This window comes from Chelonoidis abingdonii, chromosome 1 (genome assembly GCF_003597395.2).
Source record: "Chelonoidis abingdonii isolate Lonesome George chromosome 1, CheloAbing_2.0, whole genome shotgun sequence".
NCBI lineage: Eukaryota > Metazoa > Chordata > Testudines > Testudinidae > Chelonoidis > Chelonoidis abingdonii.
Genome location: NC_133769.1, coordinates 273,553,693 through 273,574,836, shown reverse-complemented (window position 1 = coordinate 273,574,836; position 21,144 = coordinate 273,553,693). Strand labels below are relative to the sequence as shown.

Genomic DNA, 21,144 nt, shown 5'->3' with positions numbered 1-21,144 from the left:
GTTGCTAACTCAAAGCGGGGAACGAGTCCAAAGCAGCACAACAATTTCTGGTAAATATAACTTTATGGTAATAGCATGTAAAGCAGCTCATACATAGGCATGTGGGAGCTTTTCCCACAGCTGGGGCTATCTCTTATGGCAAAAGGCCAAGCTTTCCCAAACACGCAGGGCTTCCCAGGCTAAGCGGTTCCAGCCGGCTACATACAGCATGCACTAGTACACAGCAACCTTTAATAACCTGTCCTTGAGAAGGCGAACAGCCCTAGCTAAAACCGTAACAAAATCTTCCGCAGTCCCTTACAAGTATGAAATAAAAAATGTTTACCAACCTGAAGATCCTGCATGTTCAGGTATGTTCCTTTCATCATCTTCAGTGCAGCTTCCTCCTGAGAAGGAACACTACTCATGATGTTGTTTATTTGGGCAACCAGGCCTTACATTTCTTTGTTGTGCTGTTTACATATTGTGCGCATGCTTGTCTTACCCACAGGCAGAGGAACTTCATTAAAATATTCCCAAACTGAGTCTCTTTTATGGCCTGCTGCCGTTATAGGTTTTCCCTTGTCATGAGAGAATGATGTGGTAGATCTCAGATCAATGAAGGCTACACTCAGAAAGCCTCAAGACATCTGGAATATGCTGCTCAGACAGTTTCATTTTTGTTTCTACTGCCTGTCCCTCCCTTCTCGCATTTATCTCCAGAATTCTTCTCCTTGTCCAGCTCTATTATGCCCCCAACAATCTTTTGTTCATTGAACTTTTTGAAACTTTGCACTTTTAGAAAGATGTAAGGGATTGACTCTGTGTACACACACCTGCAGAGGGACAATAGGGTTGAGGCCTGTTATTTCTCACCTCTATATGTTATTTATTTAAAAACTTTTTTGCTGTTAACAAGCTTGTCATCTCTGGACACAAATCCACAGTTTGAGAACTACAGAGCTAAGCATCTCTGATAGTGCTCAGTCTAGAAGATATCGAGTCCCATTGGGTAGACAGAAAGATTAACCAAAATAATCTATACAGAAGCCCCTGGAGCCCCATACGGTTGGGTCCCTAATCCATGAACTGTTGGAACTCATTTACAGAACTTTGCTTAAACATTACTTGAATATATTGTCTCATACTATAGAATTAGAATTTATAATCCCTATTCCACGGTGAGATATCTTTAAGCTATAATGTATCTTAATTAAAACGACCTTTAGCTTGGGTTTTTCCTCAAAAAGCATTTTATCAAAAAAATCTGATTTAAATAAAAGAAATATATATATTTTAAATAATTGATTTTTATTCACTGTGGCCTCCCTGCCCCCTTTCTGCTTAGTGCTACAAACTCAGCTGATGGGAGGAATTCATTTCTAAGGGCATGGCTACATTTGCAGATGTAGAGCGCTTTGAGTTAAACCCGCCTTCAGAGAGCGTAGTAGGGAAAGTGCTGCAGTCTGTCCACACTGACAGCTGCTTGCACAGTGGCATTGCCACATTTGCGGCACTTGCAGTGGCATTGGGAGCGGTGCATTATGGGCAGCTATCCCAGCATGCAAGTGACTGCAGCGTGCTTTTCAAATGGGGGTGGGGTGGAGTGGGACAGGGAGCTTGCGGGAGACAGAGAGAGTGGATTTTTGGAGCAGACACTGTGACAGCGCCCTGCACGTGCTTTTCAAAAGAGGGGGGTGGGGTGGAGTGGGACAGGGAGCTTGCGGGAGACAGAGAGAGTGGATTTTTGGAGCAGACACTGTGACAGCGCCCTGCACGTGCTTTTCAAAAGAGGGGGGTGGGGTGGAGTGGGACAGGAAGTATGTTGTGTGTATGTGGGGGGAGAGAGAATGGGTTTTTGAGGGGTTGAGAGCATGTCAGCATGCTGTCTTGTAAGTTCATACAGCAGGAGACCCCTCCCCCCCTCACCTCTCTCTCTCTCACACAGCATTCCACGCTAATCTGTCTCGGAGCAGATAAACAGACGTTTGTCAGAAACGGAACTTTCAGGTGGCATATCCACATTACTACAGAAAGTTCCAAACAATGAGAAGAGTGGCCACTTGAGTTAAGGGGATCATGGGACGTTTCCGGGGGCTGATCAGAGCGCAGTAATGCAACATCTCGTCCACACTGGCGCTGTGGTGCTCCAGCGGGTGTGCAGCAAACATTATTCCACTCACTGCAGTGGGATACCAGCAGCGCTGTAGCCGCAGAGTCAGAGCGCTCTACGTGTCTTGCCAGTGTGGATGGGTAGTGAGCTAGTGCGCCCGGGGCTGCTTTATTGCGCTGTAACTCGCAAGTGTAGCCAAGCCCTAAGACTCATCTTCATTGGAGGGGGAGAGTAAATAACGAAGTCTTTTGTCCTCTTTAATGTTCCACTTTAGTACATCTGGTGTCTATGTCCCTTCTTGTGGGGCAGCACATAATACCTTCTGTTGGAGATCAGCATTTCACAGTAAGTAATGTTTCTTTCCTGTTTGGTGATTTATAGTTACTGGGGGTCACAATGCAAACACTCAAATATTACCTTATAATATGGGATACAGATGTTAGAAGCGAGATTAATGCATGCAGTAATTTACAAACATTCCATAAAGTCTAAGCATTAAATGCATTCTTATAGTTAAAATAGATATTAGAATTATACCAAGACACAGATGAACCGGATTGGTTCCAACAACGTATTTGTCAGGGTTCAGTGGAGAGGGCCTTGGCATAAGCTGGGATATGGTCTGCCAGCATTACATGTACAGTCGGATTTTATTTTAAGTTAGACATGTTCTCTCGTTAACTGCCACCATGGCCTCATTCATTAATACCTTGATTGTGTATATTAATTGCTTATAAGCCAGATCTTTCTGCTCACTGAGGAAAGTCTGTGAGTGCTTGTTGGGACACTAAGTGTTTCAGAATCAAGAAACCTTTCAGCAGAACTTGGGTCCAAACTAACCTGCCTAGAAAAACTCAAGAGCCTTGCACATAGGTATTAAATCTGTAAAGTAGATTCTACTCTACATATCAGAGTAGAACCCCAACTAAATCTTTCTTCAAATGATTCCTACAACCCCATAATCATTTTTACTGCTCTTCTCTGAATTGTTTCCAGTTTGTTGATAGCTTTTTAATGCTGATGTGCTCAGAGAAGATGTGAATGCGGTAGTCAATAGCAGAGATGAAAATAACTTAGAAGCTGTTTTTTCTGGTAGACCCCCAGCTGGGCCTGCTCCCCCCCTCACCCTCTGATAGCTGTTTAAACTGTGCTTGTGTGTATTTTTTTTCTAGAGTATATAAAAATAAAGCTTTCACACTCTCTTCTTATTAGCTACTTTTATAATACCTTTTTCACAAGAGTGTCATGTATTATCTTATGAAACCACTTAGATGTGTGTGTAATTTTTACATGCTGCCAGTGGTAAGTCATAGAGGTCTGATTCTGGTCTGTTGATATTCTTCTTCGAGTGCTTGCTCATATTGATACCAATTAGGTGTACATGCGCTGCGTGCATGTTCGTCGAAAGATTTTTATCCTAGCAACACTTGGTGAGTTGGCTGGGGTGCCCCTTAGAGTGGCACCGGATATATACCTCTGCCGACCCAACGGCCCTTCAGTTCCTTCTTACCGCCTGTGTCGGTCGTTGAAACAGTGGAGCACGGCTTAGCTGATCTCCACCTCCCTAGCTATTCATAATTCTTTTACTAATCCTTGTGTATACACTTATAATTTTTATAGTTGTAGTTAGTTTTACTCGTTCTATAATATAGTTAGTGTTTATAGTTGAGAGGGATTCGGGGATTAGCCCCTTCCCCACACCTGGTACCAGGGCCCATGCCTGGTTCACCGGGCTTCAAACCATGCTCGTCCTGCCACAAGCCGATGCCAACGGGAGATCCCCACAACTCCTGTCTTAAGTGCCTCGGGGAATCCCATCTCTTGGATAAGTGCTGGATCTGTAAGACCTTCAAGCCCAGGACAAAGAAGGAGCGGGACTTTCGTCTCAAACAGCTCCTGATGGAGGCAGCTCTTACTCCTCCGCCCTCGGCACAGAGCGCTGGACAGTCCGCATCAGGCAGAAGCATCTCTTTGGCACCGGATTGCGCCGGTACTGCTAAGGCCACTCGGCGCCGACCGTCGCCGGCACAGATGTCTGCTCTGCGCGGGTTAAGAAACATAAGACTCCTGTTGCTTCCGTGCCGCCTACACCGCAGTCGGAGCACCCGCCTAAGTTGGACCGCCCGGCACCGACACCTGCCATGGCACCGCCAGTTTCGGCACCGTCGAGTCCGGTCCCTCAAGGGCCGTCGAGTTCGGTGCCTGAAAGCTCCCCAGCACACGCCGTGGTTGAGCTCACTATTCCCTCCATGCTGGAGACTTTTTCCATGGTGAGGGAGCCGATTGCGCTGACGGAGTCTGCGCCGCCTCAACCCCTGGCACCGCCGGTGCGGGTTATACAATCGATTGGCAAGCCTGCCCCGCTGAGACCATCGTCTGTCGGCACAGATCACGATCGCGGTCCCACCGGCACACTCGGTCCTGTCGCCAATCCCAGTCCCGGCACCGCTCTCCATCTCGGTACCGGTCGCACTCGCGGCACCATTCAGCGTCCCGTTCGTCGGCCCAGTACTCTCGGCACCGATCTAGCTCCCAGCACCATTCTTGGCACCGTGCCTCTCGCAGCCACTCTAGACGTCGAGCTTCGAGATCCAGGTCGACTTCCTGGCACCGCTCCAGTCGCGGGTCCCAGTCTCGTTCCCGGTACCAGTATGGTGCCTGGTACCGCTCTCCGGTACCGCACAGAGAGAGATCATCTAGAGATGGAGACCCTTCCCAGGGCTTTTCAGCTCCTCCGTGGCCGTCTCGACACACATCTGTGTCATCTCACGTGGACAGTGCTTCCTATGCACAGGACCGTGACTCAGATGTGCCTAGCCGAGTCTTTCAGGAGACCCAGGCCCAAGAACAAGGAGCTCATCAGTGGTCATTCTGGACACCTTGGGCATATCATCAAGCCCAAGGTGTGCCTCCAATGCCATCATGCTCTGTATCAGTGGAACACCGGGTGCCGGAGGTGACTGTCAGCCGCCTGCCTCCTGCGGGTATGGAGGAAGCTCCCATGCACTCAACAGACCCTCAGGTTCCACCTGAGCCTGACGTCGCCCAAGAACAGGAGCCCACGCAGGACCCTCTGGTCCCTGGCCTTTCCTCTTCCTCCTCTCCAGATGAAGCGGTGGCAGGGACATTCTTCTTGGGCCCTCCTCCAATTGACTTGAGGGCACATCAGGACCTCCTGAGACGCGTAGCCCTGAATATAAATCTTCAGGAGGAGGTCCCGGAGATAGAAGACCCTGTGGTGGATATTTTGTCAGCTGACACCCCCACAAGAGTGACTTTGCCATTCATTTGCACGTTCCAAGCAAATGTCGATACCATCTGGCAGTCTCCAGCCTCTATTTTGCCCACGGCCAGGTGAGTTGAGCGGAAGTACATGGTACCCTCTAAGGGGTACGAGTACCTGTACGTGCACCCTCCTCCCTGCTCCCTTGTCGTGCAATCAGTCAACGAAAGGGAGTGCCATGGCCAGCAAGCTCCGGCTCCAAAATCAAAGGAGGCTAGGCGCATGGACTTATTGGGCCGCAAAGTATACTCTCCTGGGGCCCTCCAACTCAGGGTGGCAAACCAGCAAGCCCTCCTTAGCCGGTATAACTATAACACCTGGGCGGCGGTTGGAAAATGCATGGAGTTAGTTCCTCAAGACTCCTGTCAAGAGTTTGCTGCCCTTTTGGAGGAAGGGAAGAAGGTAGTGAGAACTTCTCTCCAGGCCTTGCTGGACGCAGCAGACTCCGCAGCCAGAACTCTGGCTTCACGAATTTCCATGAGGCGAATATCATGGCTTCAGGTGTCAGGCCTTCCACCTGAACTGCAACACACCATACAGGACTTGCCCTTCGATGGCCAAGGCCTATTTTCTGAAAAGACTGACCCTAGGCTGCAAAGTCTGAAGGACAACAGGGTGATCATGCGCTCACTCGGAATGCACACACCAGAGACTCAGCGCAGATCTTTCCGTTCCCAGCCTCACTGCCCTTATCCCCCGCCTAGGCCACGACAGGACTTCGGCAGAAGGCGCGGCCGAGGCAATCGCAGACGGGCAGTTGGGACCCCAAGGGGGTCAGAATCAGGATTCCTCCAAACCACCCGCGGGACCCAAACCAAACTTTTGAAGGCACGCCCGAGGATGGCATACCAGTTGTTTCCCAGGATCCTGCCCGTCCTTTTTACAACCGCCTTCCCCTTTTCCTCCCTGCGTGGACCCAACTAACTTCGGATCGTTGGGTCCTATGCACGGTAGAATTCGGATACCACCTCCAGTTTATTTCGCCCCCTCCCTCCCACCCCCCATCCTCATCCCTCTTCAGGGACCCCTCTCACGAGCAATTCCTCTTGCAAGAGGTATGGACACTCCTTGCCATGGGAGCTATAGAGGAGGTACCAAAGGACTTGAGGGGCAAGGGGTTCTATTCCCGCTATTTCCTAATCCCCAAGGCGAAGGGAGGTCTCAGACCTATCCTAGACCTGCGACGACTCAACAAGTTCATTATAAAGTTGAAGTTCTACATGGTATCCCTGGGGACCATCATCCCGTCCTTGGATCCCGGAGACTGGTATGCCGCCCTCGATATGAAGGACGCGTATTTTCACATTGCCATTTATCCTTCACACAGACGGTACCTCCGGTTTGTGGTCAACCGTCAACATTTCCAATTTACGGTCCTTCCGTTTGGCCTCTCTGCAGCCCCACGGGTATTCACAAAATGCATGGCTGTAGTCACCGCCTCCCTCCGTCGTCGTCGGATACACGTCTTCCTGTATGTCGACGATCGGCTCATTCGAGCGGCCTCCGAGACCCGTCATGTGGGCATCATCACCCGTCATGTGGGCATCGTCATGTGGGCATCGTCAAGGACCTATTTGAGCGAGTAGGCCTGATGATCAACATAGAGAAATTCACTCTGGTTCCCACACAAAGAATAGAATTCATTGGGGCCATTCTGGACTCCAATCTCGCCAGGGCCTGTTTACCACAGCCTCGGTTTCAGGCGACGGTGTCAATTATACAAGGCCTACAAAACTTCCCGACAACTTCGGCTCGCACTTGTCCCGCCCTCCTGGGTCACATAGCTGCCTGCACGTTCGTGACCAGACACTCCAGACTACATCTCCGTCCCCTTCAAACTTGGCTCTCCTTGGTATACCGCCCGGGCAGAGACAGTATGGACGTGATCCTTACAATCCCCTCGGTCATCCTAAGCTCCCTGGACTGGTGGTTGACGCCTCCCTGGTCTGTGCAGGGATGCCATTCCATCCGCCTCAGCCTTCAATGACCCTCCCAACGGACGCATCATCTCTCGACTGCGGTGCCCACCTTGAACATCTCCGCACTCAAGGCCTTTGGTCAACTCAGGAACTGGCCTTGCACATCAATGTGTGGGAGCTAAGAGCAGTCCGCCTTGCGTGCCAGGCGTTTCAAGGGCAGTTATGAGGCCGTTGTGGCTCAGTGTTTACAGACAACACAATGGACATGTTTTACATAAACAAGCAGGGAGGAGCACGTTCCTCCTTCCTTTGCCAGGAAGCTATTCAGCTCTGGGACTTCTGCATAGCCCACTCAATAGACCTGGTAGCATCTTTTCTCCCAGGGGTTCAGAACACTCTGGTGGATCAGCTCAGCAGATCCTTCCTGTATCACGAGTGGTCGATTTGTCCGGAAGTTACCCATTCTGTTTTCCGGAAGTGGGGCTTTCCCCGCATAGACCTCTTCGCCTCCCGCGAGAACAGGAAATGCAAAACGTTCTGCTCCTTCCAAGGTCTCTCCCAGAGCTCGATCTCAGACGCATTTCTGATACCGTGGACGAGCCATCTGCTTTATGCCTTCCTACCATTCCCGCTGGTTCACAGGGTCCTGCTCAAGCTCTGCAGAGACAGAGCCCACCTCGTCATGATCGCTCCAGCCTGGCCGAGGCAACACTGGTACACCATGTTGCTCGACCTGTCGATAGCCAACCCAATCCCTCTACCTCTTTGCCCGGACCTGATAACTCAGGACCACGGCAGACTTCACCACCCAGACCTGCAGTCTCTTCACCTCACAGCATGGTTACTGCGTGGTTAAGCCAGTCTGAGTTAGATTGCTCTGCCTTGGTCCAACAAGTGCTCCTGAGTAGTAGGAAACCTTGTATAGGTTAACATATCTGGCCAAGTGGAAGCACTTCGCCTGCTGGTGCGACCAACGTAATGTTATTTCCACTGAGGTTCCGGTCCCTACCATCTTGGACTACCTCTGGTCTCTCAAACAGCATGGCCTAGCGGTATCTTCATTGAAGGTGCACTTGGCGGCCATCTCTACCTTCCACCCAGCGGAGAGCGGCCGCTCGGTCTTCTCTCACCCCATGGTTTCGAGGTTCCTCAAGGGCTTGGAGCGATTATACCCACAAGTGTGCCGCCCCGCCCCAACTTGGGACCTCAACCTAGTTTTATCCAAACTTATGACTGCTCCCTTCAAGCCGCTAGCAACCTGCTCACTGCTGTACCTGTCCTGGAAGGCAGCCTTCCTTGTAGCCATTATATCGGCAAGACAAGTTTCTGAGCTTCGGGCTCTCACGGTGGACTCCCCGTATACGGTGTTTCATAAGGACAAAGTACAGTTGTGACCACATCCGGCCTTCCTCCCTAAAGTGGTATTGGCCTTTCATATCAACCAGGATATCTTCCTTCCTGTCTTCTTCCCGAAGCCACACTCATCACGCTGGGAGCAACAACTGCACTCCCTAGACGTCCGCAGGGCGCTCGCATTTTATATCGAGCGAACAAAGCCTTTCTGTGAAACTCCACAACTCTTCGTCGCGGTGGCAGACCGGATGAAGGGCCTACCTGTCTCCTCCCAGAGGATTTCATCTTGGGTGACATCGTGCATCCGCATCTGCTATGACTTGGCTAATGTTCCGATGAGCCACCTTACCGCCCATTCTACCAGGGCTCAGGCTTCATCTGCCACTTTCCTGGCTCATGTACCCATCCAGGAAATATGTCGTGCAGCTATCTGGTCCTCGGTCCACGCCTTTGCATCACATTACGCATTGGTTCAACAGTCCAGAGATGACGTGGCATTTGGATCAGCAGTTCAACATTCTGCGACATCTCACTCCGATCGCACCGCCTAGGTAAGGTTTGGGAGTCACCTAATTGGAATCGATATGAGCAAGCACTCGAAGAAGAAAAGACGGTTACTCACCTTTGTAACTGTTGTTCTTTGAGACATGTTGCTCATATCCATTCCAAACCCGCCCTCCTTCCCCTCTGTCAGAGTAGCCGGCAAGAAGGAACTGAAGGGCCGTTGGGTCGACAGGGGTATATATCGGGCGCCATGGCAGCGCCACTCTAGGGAGTGACCCAGCCGACCCACCGAGTGTTGCTAGGGTAAAAATCTTCCGACGAACGTGCACGCGGCGCGCGCACACTGAGTTGGAATGGATATGAGCAACACATCTTGAAGAACAACACTTACAAAGGTGAGTAGCGGTCTTTTAGATATTGTGAAGGGCACCCTAGAAACACCTGATCACATGTATATGGTGCTTAAGATAAAGCTGTGAATTTGGTCTCTCCCAACTTTAGCAGCTTTTTGTTTGCTATGGTGGTTTGGTGTATTTGCGTATGTAATCCTTCATCTTTCCTTATCGCAGAAAAGCTTTTGCAAAATGATGAGTCTTATAGTGTACTATGAAAACTGTCATGCTTAGACTCTGCCTTATTCACTTCAGTAGATCTTCCATGGCTGAGTGTTCCTGACCCAGCATGCCTTATTTGTGTCTTTCAAGAGCTTCACCTTTGGCAGCAGGATTGTCCCAGAGGAGTGCAGCTCAGTAGATAGGTGATTTCTCATGTAAACTGGTCCCAGCATGCTGGCTGTCTTAAACATTAAGACATATTGGTACTAGAAGTGAACTAGGAGTTGAAGAGTGCACAGCATCAGTATGATATGTTCTTTAGAGCTTTTCAGCTAAGGTGGTGGGTGGTTGCATTCTAAACACGTTAGACTTCCTGTCTAGCCTTCACTTTCAGCCCGATGCATTGGGTTACAATAATTAATGTCTTGATTAGCTTCTTGGTGTTGCTTTTCTCACTAGCAACACTTCATATTTGTTTTCAAGTTGAGCTAATGAGAGGTTTTCTCTGGTAGGCACTTTTATAACCTTGTGACTCTGTCTGCTGAGATGATATAAAAGGCAGTATTGTCAGAATGTTCGCGACAATGGCATCTGTTGCATCTCAACTTTACTATTCTATATATGTTCTTGTATCTCACTCATCACCATAGTATCTGAATGCCTTCCAATAGTGCATTAAACAGCATGACTAACATCCATCACATGTTTCTTCTCTCATCCTCTTCATATGGGAGAAGTGTGTGCAGCGGAGAATCTTGTTTCGGTAGGTATTTAAAAAAAAAATAAAAATGTACATGTTGTTGTGTATTTGTATTAGAGAAAATGCGTCTTATACTTGGAGCAGAAGCTGGTGAGGTTTGTGATGGTCCTTAGTTCCTGGGGTAATCCTAGGGAGGGGCCATAATGAGGTGATGGTCTGTCGATGTCCAAGGGAGGGGGTAGGATTTAATGTTCTCAGTATTGACATCTACACTGAAGATCAGGTCCAGGGTATGACCTGTGAAAGTCTGGTATCTTATAACTATCAACGTGCTTTTTTCTCAGAGGTAGCTATCAGGTTGTTAGAAGGGGATGTCCAAATTAGTTGATGAGGAATTCTGTTTAATTAATTAAATTTATTTTTATGGAGAGTGGAAGAAGCAGAAAATGTAGAGGAGGTAGAGCACATGATGTAGGGAAGGAAAGGGTTAGGAAATAGAGCCCATTCATTTGGAGAACTCTGATGGGAGTGAATCTCTCTTTTGTAATCCTAACAGGTAGTGAATGAAGTATTGCATGAACTTTGACTCTAAGATACAATTTCTCATAAAATACATTTTGATGGTGGTGGAATTAAATCTTAGGCCACATCTACATTACCACTTATGGAAAAAACACCCCCCCTCAGCAACATAAATTTCACTGGCATAAGTGGTAGCGTGCACAGTGCTATGTCAGCGGGACATACCTACTACTGCTCATTGGGGGGTGGCTTAATTATGTTGATGGGAGAGCTCTTAGCCATCGGCATAGAGTGGCTACGTGAGAGACCTTACAGCGGGACAACTGCACTGATAAAGTTATCCCACTGTAAGGTATCTAGTGTAGACATAGCCTTAGTGTAAACTATGTGAGTTATACTGTCATCACGGATGTAGCTGTCCCAAGGTCTGCTGCTTGTACTGCTGACATGTTATATTGACTCTATTTCCTTGGTCTTTGTAGCTTTTGCTTTTACTTCTTTGGTGCAAAACATTCCCGTTGTTTGTGCAGAGTCATCTCTGATCTATTGGTAGGTCTGCACTTAGCGACAATGTAGAATACCGGTGCTGCAAACCCAGCCAGCACACGTGTAAATAGCAACATAGATGATGAGGCACTGCTTAATCTAATAGTGCCCTCGATGCCAGAACCCTGAGCTGTACCCCCTGCTGTGCTTTCTACATTCCCAGGCAGTGCTGCTAAGCTCTACACTGCTATTTTTAGCAATGTCCTGCTGTGGAAGCCCTGCCTGGCTGCAGTGAAAAGCTCTGGTGGGCGGAGCTGCCAGAGCTTCCCCACTGCCTCCCTCCCATCAAAGCCTTTCATTGCCACATGTAGGTACACGCCCCAGTAAGGGTGGATGCAGCTTGCCTTCTGCTAAGGTGTGTTACTAATGTACCCAACATGCCACTGCAAATGTAGACAAAGTATATATTTCCATCAACCTAAGGTGATAACAGGAACATGTGAAGGTAGATGATTTGTGCATGTGGCTGTTATTCTGTAGAGTAATTACACAAGATATCATAGGTAATTTAATATATGAAAGAGACTATACAAAGTACTCTAGTACTTCACAGCAATCAAGCAAGCTAAATCAAAAGGGCATTTTTTGAGATGAGAATTAGTTTGGTGCAAAACCAAACAATAGTGATTTATTTAAATGCAAATTTATTTAAATAGTGATTTATTTAAAACTAGCATGACAGAAAGGAAAAATTTGCTTAAATGTACACAAACTGGTAAACTGCCCCAAACAGCCTGTTAACCAAATGTCTCGTTGCTGGTTAGAAGTTGGAGGTTTCTCCTACCCTCACCTCTGAGAAAGAAAGAAAACCTTCTATTTAAATACCCTATTCCTGTCCCCCCTGCCTAGATACCCTGTTAATCACATTGGTTCTCCTCTCTCATACATACAGGCTGCCAATCACTGTAAAGGCCCAGGAGTCCACCCCTCCACGTCTCACTTTAAAAAACCCCAAAACTAGCCAGTTGACTCTCATTTTCTGTGAAGTGATAGGTGTTCCCTCTGCTGACAGAACAAATCAGGGAGGCTGCTGTCTGTGTCCAGTGTACACCCCTGAGCAGCTAACCTGGGCGCAAGACAGCAGGCCCAGACTCATAAGTTCAATGGCAGTTTATAAGCAAATGGTGCCTACCCGCAGAAATATGTATCTGTATAATTTTTATGTTTTAAATCTACATCCCAAGAGTTCTTGAAAACAATAAAATAGTTTTTTAAATGAGTTGAATCAGTTTGCTAAAGTGAGTCAATATTTTTCTTACTAAATGAAGGGGGAAATTTAAAATATGATTGGTTAGGTGTCATCTTTTTGGATTTGGAGCTAAATAAATACTTAGGAAAACATGCTTTTAGTTTTAATGGGTCATTCGATAATTGTCCATTAGACCACTAGTCTGAGATTCATACTGGCTGCTGACATTGCTTAAATTTCATGCAGAATTTGCAATGGATAAGAGGTGGACAGCTGAAACTTCTCAGAAGATGCAAGAACATAAAAATTTTTTGGAGGTAAAACTAAGTAACAGAGACATTCCGGAATTAACACCTAGTTTAGTTAAATGAAGGTAATTCGTAACCTCCATTGCAGGCAAATCCTGCTCTCTCTGCATACCCTTGGGGGCCATCATGTAGAATCAACATGATTTTTGTTTCCTAAGATGTGGAACTGGAATTGGGGAACACATGCAGCAGATACACATGCTCTGAAAACTAAAGGGATCTTATGGTGTACAGCTAAGGGGATTTTAGAGGTGGGAGCCAGCAGATCCTCCTATTAGATTCATCAGATTTTTTTCTTCCTGTATCTGGTCTGAGTAGAAGCAGAGAGTTGAGGTAAAGGTGTTTTTCAGGAAGAACCTCTCACTATACAACTCTGTTGTTCAGTAGGGTGAGGATCTGGAATATGGACAGTTCACATCTTTGCATTGTTTTCAGATGTCCGTCTGTCGACCTGTCGTGGAACAGGGTAACACAATAAGCTCAGATTCAGCTGAGGCAGCATCAGGCTTATTCCGAGAACACAACACAGCACCTAATGGGTAAGGAGCAGCTTTTGTGTTGTGCAGACTCTTGAGTGGCACTAGCTGAATTCTTACATATCAGGTATGGAATGGCCTCTTGTGGGCAACAGCCAATGTGGGGTGAGCTATAGCAATTAAATTACAACCCCTGCACTGGCTATGTGAGTTCCTTACAGGACCCAGGAAGATGACACTATGGGCTTCTCTATAGGGGGGATTTAGTTTGCCCTGAGTTGGCGCACAGTAGATGGTGCACAATATGTAGACATGTTAATAGGATGTACACAGGAAAGCTGTACTTGCTTTCAGTTTGCATCATTGTATACGCACAGCAGGGGCTTGGTGTGCACTAAGCATGCAGCATTTTGGGAGGGTATCCCCAAAATGCTTTACTTTGCTGCTGAGCTATGTGCATTCTGGGTTTTTTTTCTTCACTGCATGTTGTGGGATAATGTAATGGAGGTCAATGAAACTCTGGGATTTGGGGTCAAACTCTAAAAAATCCACTCTCTGTCTCATGGTTCCTGCCTTTTTGGGTGGGCTAGTACCATTTTTGAATTGCTGTCACGGAGAATTAGTTGACTGGGGCTGTTGTCATGCAGGTGTGTGCTGCTATGCAGAAGGTACTGTTTCACTGGTTTATGCACAGGAGATTGACTGACTGCTTTTCATGGATGGAGTTCCCAAATTGTATTGGGGCTATTGATGAGACACGTGTGTGTCTATCATTTGTCCCCACATTCGGCTTTGGAGTTTATAACCAGATGGGGGTATTTCTCCATGGTGCTCCAAGGCCTGGCTGACCTCTGCGGCAGGTTTACAAACCTAAACGTAGGGTAGTTTGCAAAGGTCCACGATGCTAGGATCTTTCGGAACTCATATTTGTTTACCTTAATGCATAATGGATAGTTTGCTCCCAGGATCACTATGGATATTAATGGTGTGGAGATTCCTCTGGTTATCTGGGGAGGCCAGTTTATTCTCTGCTTTTGTAGCTAATGAAGTAATGTACAGGCCACGGAGACAGAAGGCAGTAATGATTGTGTGCATAGTTGCAGAATGACAGCGGAACGGGCATTTGGCCTTCTGAAAGCAAGGCAATGCTGTCTTATGGCTAGACATAAGTTTATGGCACAGCAAAGTTTTCCCTAAGGTTATATCTCTGTGTTGTATTTTTGCATAATATTTGTGAGAGTAAGGGGGAGAGTCTTAACAGGGGAGGCTGAGGTGCAGAGGCGTGTTTGGTGGTATGAGCAGTCATCAAGGCTTCAGCCATCAAGGCTTCTGGCAGAAAGCATAAACCACTAGGGCAGTTCTGTTAGGGGTGCCTTTCTTTTTCAGGCCCCAGGCTCAAATATGGAAATGTATGTCGTGCACTTATCCCGGTTGTGGGGGTGGTTCTGGGAGCAATGTTGGATTGTGAGCATTGGAGTTGCTTTCACTGGTTGCAGAAGTAGCATGTTGTTGCACGGTGTGTTTACCTGCCCCGTCCGCAGGTTTGGCTCATTGTGACTCTCACTGGCTGTGGATTCCAGCTTCGGGCCAATGGGAGCTGCAAGGTGTGTTTACCTGCCCTGTCCGCAGGTTCGGCTCATCGTGAATCCCACTGGCTGCGGATTGCTGCTTCGGGCCAATGGGAGCTGCTGGAAGCGGCATGGGCCAAGGGACTTACTGACCACCGCTTTCAGCAACTCCCATTGGCCCGGAGCAGCGATCCGCAGCCAGTGGGAGCCGCGATCAGCCGGACCTGCTGACGGGGCAGGTAAACACACCAGCCCAGCCCAGCCCCCCAGGGGCTTTCCCTACACAAGCGCTACCCCTATTTAAGAAACCCTAGTATATCTTGTGTCTGTGCGTTTTACTTCTGTAAAAACCTACAAGCTGCAAACATTTTGTTTCTTGTTTCATGTCCTGCAGAGTCTGTGACTTTTTTTTGTTTTTATTACACAAGTGATGCCATAACAGCCAAAATAATACTTGAAAAATGTTAAAAATTTTACTCATAGTGGTTGTAACAACATGAGACACAACTTTAATGTGAAGAAGTCTGAAATTCAAATAAAGAACGGTGGAGGGGGTGTCATAAACAGATAGTTAAGGGTTAATATCTCTTTTACGTGTAAAGGGTTAAGAAGCTCAGTAAACCTGGCTGACACCTGACCAGGGGACCAATAGGGGGACAAGATAGTTTCAAATCTTAGTGATGGGAAGTCTTGTGCTTTGTGGTTTTCATTGTTCGCTTTTGGGGTAAGAGGGACCAGACGTACACCCGGCTTTCCAGGCTTTCTGATCAGTCTTTCAGTTTCAAAATTGAATAATATGCCAGGCAAGGTGGCTTGCTTATTTTTTTTCTAACTTTAATGGTGTCTTTGCTGGAAGGATTTTACCTCTGTTTGCTGTAACTTGAATCTAAGCTAGTGGGGGGTCCTTCTAGTCTATATGAATCTGAGTACCTGTAAAGCATTTTCCACCTGATTTTACAGAGATAATTTTATACCTTTTTTCTTTCTTTAATTAAAACTTTCTTTTAAAAACCTGATTGATTTTCCTTGTTTAAAATCCAAGGATTGAGTCTGAACCACCAGGGGTTGTTGGGGGAAATGAGAGGGGATGGTTAATTTCTCCTTGTTTTAAGACCCAAGGGGTTGGTCTGGTTCCCCAGGGAAAGTTTTGGGGAACAGAAAGTGTGCCAGACACAGACTTTGGCTGTGCAGGCGTACCAGATTTAAGCTAGTAATTAAGCTTAAAAGTGTTCATGCAGGTCCCCACTTTTTGTACCCTAAAGTTCAAAGTGGGGGAAAAACCTTGACAGGGGGGCAGCACACAACAGTGGGTGGGAGGCACTCTCCTGTTCTCAGGTGTGTGAACGTCTTGCTTTTGCTGGTTCATGTTTTTCTGGAGTTGAGAGTTGGGGCTCAAAGTTGCCAAGTGCATTGAATGGCTTGAATGTACTGGGCTCCCACATTTTGATGTTCACGCTTCTCTGTGACTGTACTGGGAAGGGGACTGACCTCTGCAGGAGTACAGCCATGGGGCTACAGCAGGGAACATCTGCTGGTGTTCCCAATACCCTGTGTTATCCAGGGGCTTCAGAACATGGCTCAGTCCTAGTTGAGGGTACTTCATTGTCTGAGGGCCTAATAGCAGCATGTGTTCCAGCAGAGCATTGTGCCTGTGCATTACCTCTGCAAATAACGTTTTTTATAGCCCTGTCTGTCTTCATGATATGTCTGGTTATGGCAGCGCTGTCCCAAGCCACTTAATTTCTGCCTCTGGATAGTTGCCCATCTTTCTCCTGCTCAGATTTAAAAAACACCATCCAGCTCTCTGTAGTTCTCTAGTTTTGTTTTGTTTTTTGTGAGCCTGTAAGAGGGCTCCAGACATGTCACTCTTAGGGCTGATCTGCACTAGGGGGAGTATCGATCTAAGATACACAACTTCACCTACATGAATAGCATAGCTGAAGTCGAAGTATCTTAGATCGATTTACCTCAGGTCCTCACGGTGTGGGATCGATGTCCGTGGCTCCCTGTGTCAACTCTGCTACCGCCGCTTGCTCCGGTGGAGTTGCAGAGTTGACGGGAGCACGTTCGGGGATCAATATATCGTGTCTAGATGAGACGAGATATATTGATCCCCCAAAAATCGATCACTACCCGCCAATACGGCGGGTAGTCTAGACGTACCCTTAGACTTTTATTTCTTCCCCTTCAGGTTGGACAGCTGCTCAGCTGCTGATAAAGGCCCTGTCCTGGAGGGTGTTGCTGCTGGAGGTCCCAGGGAGTTGAGAAAAAAGCAAGCGGTTATTGTTCATATTACAACTATTTTCATAGAAGTAATCGTAGCGTTTTTTCTAGTCCTCTGTTTCTGAATTCCATTCCCTGAGGCTCATCCCAGACTTGGGGAAACCTCAGATGGTAAGTGGCATGTGCATGGGGGCAAGATTGAGATGTTCCTGGTTTGGGTCTCCAGTTATTATAAGGAGTCTGAGAGGTTAGTGGGGGCAGGATAGTAGTCCCCTCTGTATTCCCATTAGATTGTCCTGATTCCTGATGACAGAGAGGCAGAGAATGGTCTTATTCAGAAAGGTAAAAAGGGCAGACCAGTGAGAGATGCTGTGAAGTTACCTAGTTGGTCTCCCTCATCCCACGCCCCCATAAAGCTGCAGGAGGAGAAGGAATTGTGAGCTATGTCAAGGGTGGTGCAACTGTCCCACAGAATGTCTGGATTAAAGTCGAGCAATTTCTCAGTCTTGTATTCTGTTTAATGTCCCCTGCAGATATTCAGTAAGTTCAAAGAAAATAGCCTGGGTTCTGCACTGATTATTTGACACCTTTACTGTTCCCAGGTCTTTCCCCATCCCCCCCATAAAATATATAACCTGATGAAAAGCCATTAAGAGCTGCCTGGCTATGCTACTCCTAACCTAAATGTCTTTTCCTGTACAAATCCCTGTAACAGGTTGTTTGTACCTGAGCAGGGAGCAGTAGCCCGAATGCCCACACCTAGGTGTACCTCATGTAAGCTGCAAATACTAACTAAACTTTTTTTTGTGTAATAACTGTCTCAATAAACATTTGACTTTCACACAACTAAATAGTATCATTATGGAATGTTCTGTGGGAAGGCAGGGGAGGGGAAGTAGAGGCTGTCTGAGCCTGCACCTTGCAAGTTTTGAGCATGTGAATGGAGTTAGGAGTGGGGGGACGGGATGCAGCATTTGCCGGGAAGGAGCGATGTAGGGAGAGACAAAGAAATTCATAGATGGGAAGTGAATGGGTTTGAAAATAGATAATGGACCGGGCTTCAGCACAAGATAAAAGTTGATTGCCTGGCTGGTCCTGCTGCCATTTTGAAATTGTGTTGCGGGAGAGGTTGGTGCAGTATGAAGGCGAACAGCATTGGGTGAGGGAGGGAGGGGATGGAGATTTGGGAAGGTTTCTAGCTCACATCTATCAATAATGGCAGCGGCCATGAGGCACCTGGCACTGAAGTTAACACAGCAGTCTAGCATAATAATAAATTGAAGATAGGTCCCCTCAATACGATCTTCCTCCTGTGTCCTGGGCTGGATTTGGGTCTGGGAATTGGGCGGTTGTGAGTTCCGAAGAGAGCTTGGCTGTTCGGGGAGATCTCTTCACTGTCCCACTTGTTGTCTACAGGGGCCCTAGTGTGGAAGTGGCGGAATACCACTGTTCACAAGGGCCCAGAGTTCTGTTGTGATGTTCCCTACGAAAACTCCTGCCAAATTGCCCATAACGTGGACTGGACACATGTACGCCACTAGGTTTTTTGTTATCCCTTATGGTTTTTCGGATGTTCACTTTTTGTATGGCACTGGTAGGCATTCTAGGTTTGACCCTTCTTAGGCATCAGCTTTGAGATCCTCACAAAATGTTTCTTATTGTGGTGGTTGGTCACAAGAGTTGCCTGCACGGTTGTTTGTTCTCAGATAGCAAGGAGATTAAGGATCTCACCAGAGCTCCAAGAGACTGCTCGAGGAATGTTTTAAGACTACTGGAGTAATACCACTATAATGCTGTTATGCTGACATATTTGAATCCCGGAGCAAATGGACCGATTCTGGTCTCATGCCGGAATTTAAATCTCTGGTCAAGTTGGCTCTGGAGTAGTGGAGGCTACACATATAAACAAGTCAGTCACGGATACCCACAAAAGCAGTGTAAGATAGCAGCTGGAGTACTGCCTAAGTAGTGAAGAAGAAGAATTATGTGCATATGAAAAGTAAATCTGCATTAACTCAATTCACATCAGATTTAGTATAGTTTGAAAGAAGACTCCAGAATTTGCACTGGGTAGAGAGTTAGTGCACTTTAAGGGTTTGCATTGTGTGTATGCAGGCATTTTCAATCAGCACTAACTCAAATGAGTATGGACTAAACCCCTTCTGTAGACAAGTGCTGTACTGATTGATTTACATTCAGTTCAGATTTGAAAGGTTTTCTTCTCAACCTTATAGGCTACAAACATGAGGGGTTTTGGTTATTTTTAAGGAAGTTTTGGTTATGCATTATTCGCATTAGAATAGCACTCAGAGTCCTCAACCAGATTATTCCTCATTGTGCAGGGTACTACAGATGGCACATTATCCCAATGTTTGTAATGAGGGAACTTTTCTACTCACCATTGGTAAATGCATTTGTCAAGCCCTGGCTCACTGACTTACTGTTTACATAGCTGTCTTAAATAGTATTTGTATTTCTGTGTGATTCATTGTGAGTCATAAAACTGTGTTGCTGCATAATGTGCAACAGCTGAAGCTAGCTAAGAATTTTTGTTTTGCATTTAACTAGATGGCATAGCACTAAAGAAAACAGGACTATGGTTGGAAGGGTCTTTTCTGAAATGGGTAAAGAAATACAATTCATGTTTGCTCTCAATTTTAGTAACTCTTAAGGATTAATTTTCAGACTGATGGTTTATTGAATTATAAACAGCATTTTCAGTTGTCTCAGAGAAAACGAGAATTGTTTTCCAAAACACAGCTCTCGTATAAATCTGTTAATAGACCCTACGTTTGTTATTTTAAAGGGTTTATTGTATATTATCTATCTTACATTAACTTCTTCAATAAGAAATTAGTTGTCCTGCAAAAATTCTCCTTTTACAATTAATTTTGTAGCAAACCAGAGAGTTGTCGAACAGCTTGGAAGATAAAGAGCGTGTGCACAAATACAATGACGAAGTTGTAATCAATTCTGTTGAATATGCACTTCCTTACTTAAAGGAACACTCATAGTTTAATAATGATGAGCAAGATTCTCAGCTGAAGTAAATGGATGCAATCTATATTTTAGAATATGGGGCCAGATCCCAACCTGGTATAAATTGATAGTGGAACTATATCGATTTACATCAGCTAAGAATTTAATCCCATATTTTAAATATATGTGTTCTTGTCAACATTGTAATATTTTCAGTTATTAAGTGAAACTTCAGAACATAAGTTTGTTTTTCACTGGGATGTTTCTTCACATTTTGCATATCTTTCAGCATGGAGAATCTCATAATGGAAATAAAATTGTCTGTTTCACAATTGGTTCTCCTGCAGGACAAATATTGCCATGTTTGGATTACAACACCGTAGAGGAAATCTTTTGTTAACAAGGAGACTTTCAGCTGGAATTAAGAAAAAAAGTGTTGAAAGTTTTAGTTTTATAAAACCTAAGTTTTTGTTCAAGTAAGATGTGACAGTGTCTCTTCAAATAGGTGGTCATTCTCCCAGACCACTGTCTGACTTGGGACCTTATCTATATTATGGAACTCTTCCTACATTTTTAAGCTATTGCTACTAGCAGTTCAGCTCCTCCAGTGTTACAGTTAGAGCTTACATAAAGAAGTTATATCTGTACTGTTGAGAAGTGCATACTTAGCAGATGGCCTTTGGTGTCTTTTTATTTTGTTCAAATGATTATTAAAAACATGTGCCCTGTACTAGCCACATGAGCTAACAATAACTGATAGCAGAGTAGTAAGTAGTCATTTTTTGTGTGAAGCAGCACCAGAGAGGGACTAGACACATGCTTTGTCAGTGGGCTTCACAGCTGTTTGCTGACAGCAGAGGAATGGTGAGACTCAGGAACCTTTGGTTCCATTCCAGGCTCTGTGGGGGAGTGTGGTCTTGTGTTCAAA

At 46.3% G+C, this 21,144-nt stretch overlaps 1 protein-coding gene across 10 annotated transcripts in view; it reads left to right on the top strand.

Annotated features, from left to right (window-relative positions):
- MBNL2 (muscleblind like splicing regulator 2) overlaps positions 1 to 21,144 on the top strand; it is a 180,712-nt gene that overhangs the window by 5,741 nt on the left and 153,827 nt on the right. Inside the window, exon 1 of one of the 10 annotated variants that reach the window (XM_075061523.1) lies at positions 302 to 350. The exons of the other annotated variants lie outside the window; for them this stretch is intronic. The gene's annotated coding sequence lies outside the window, so the exon portion shown is untranslated. Of the gene's footprint in view, positions 1 to 301; positions 351 to 21,144 lie in introns of those variants that run through there. 10 annotated transcript variants of the gene reach the window in all.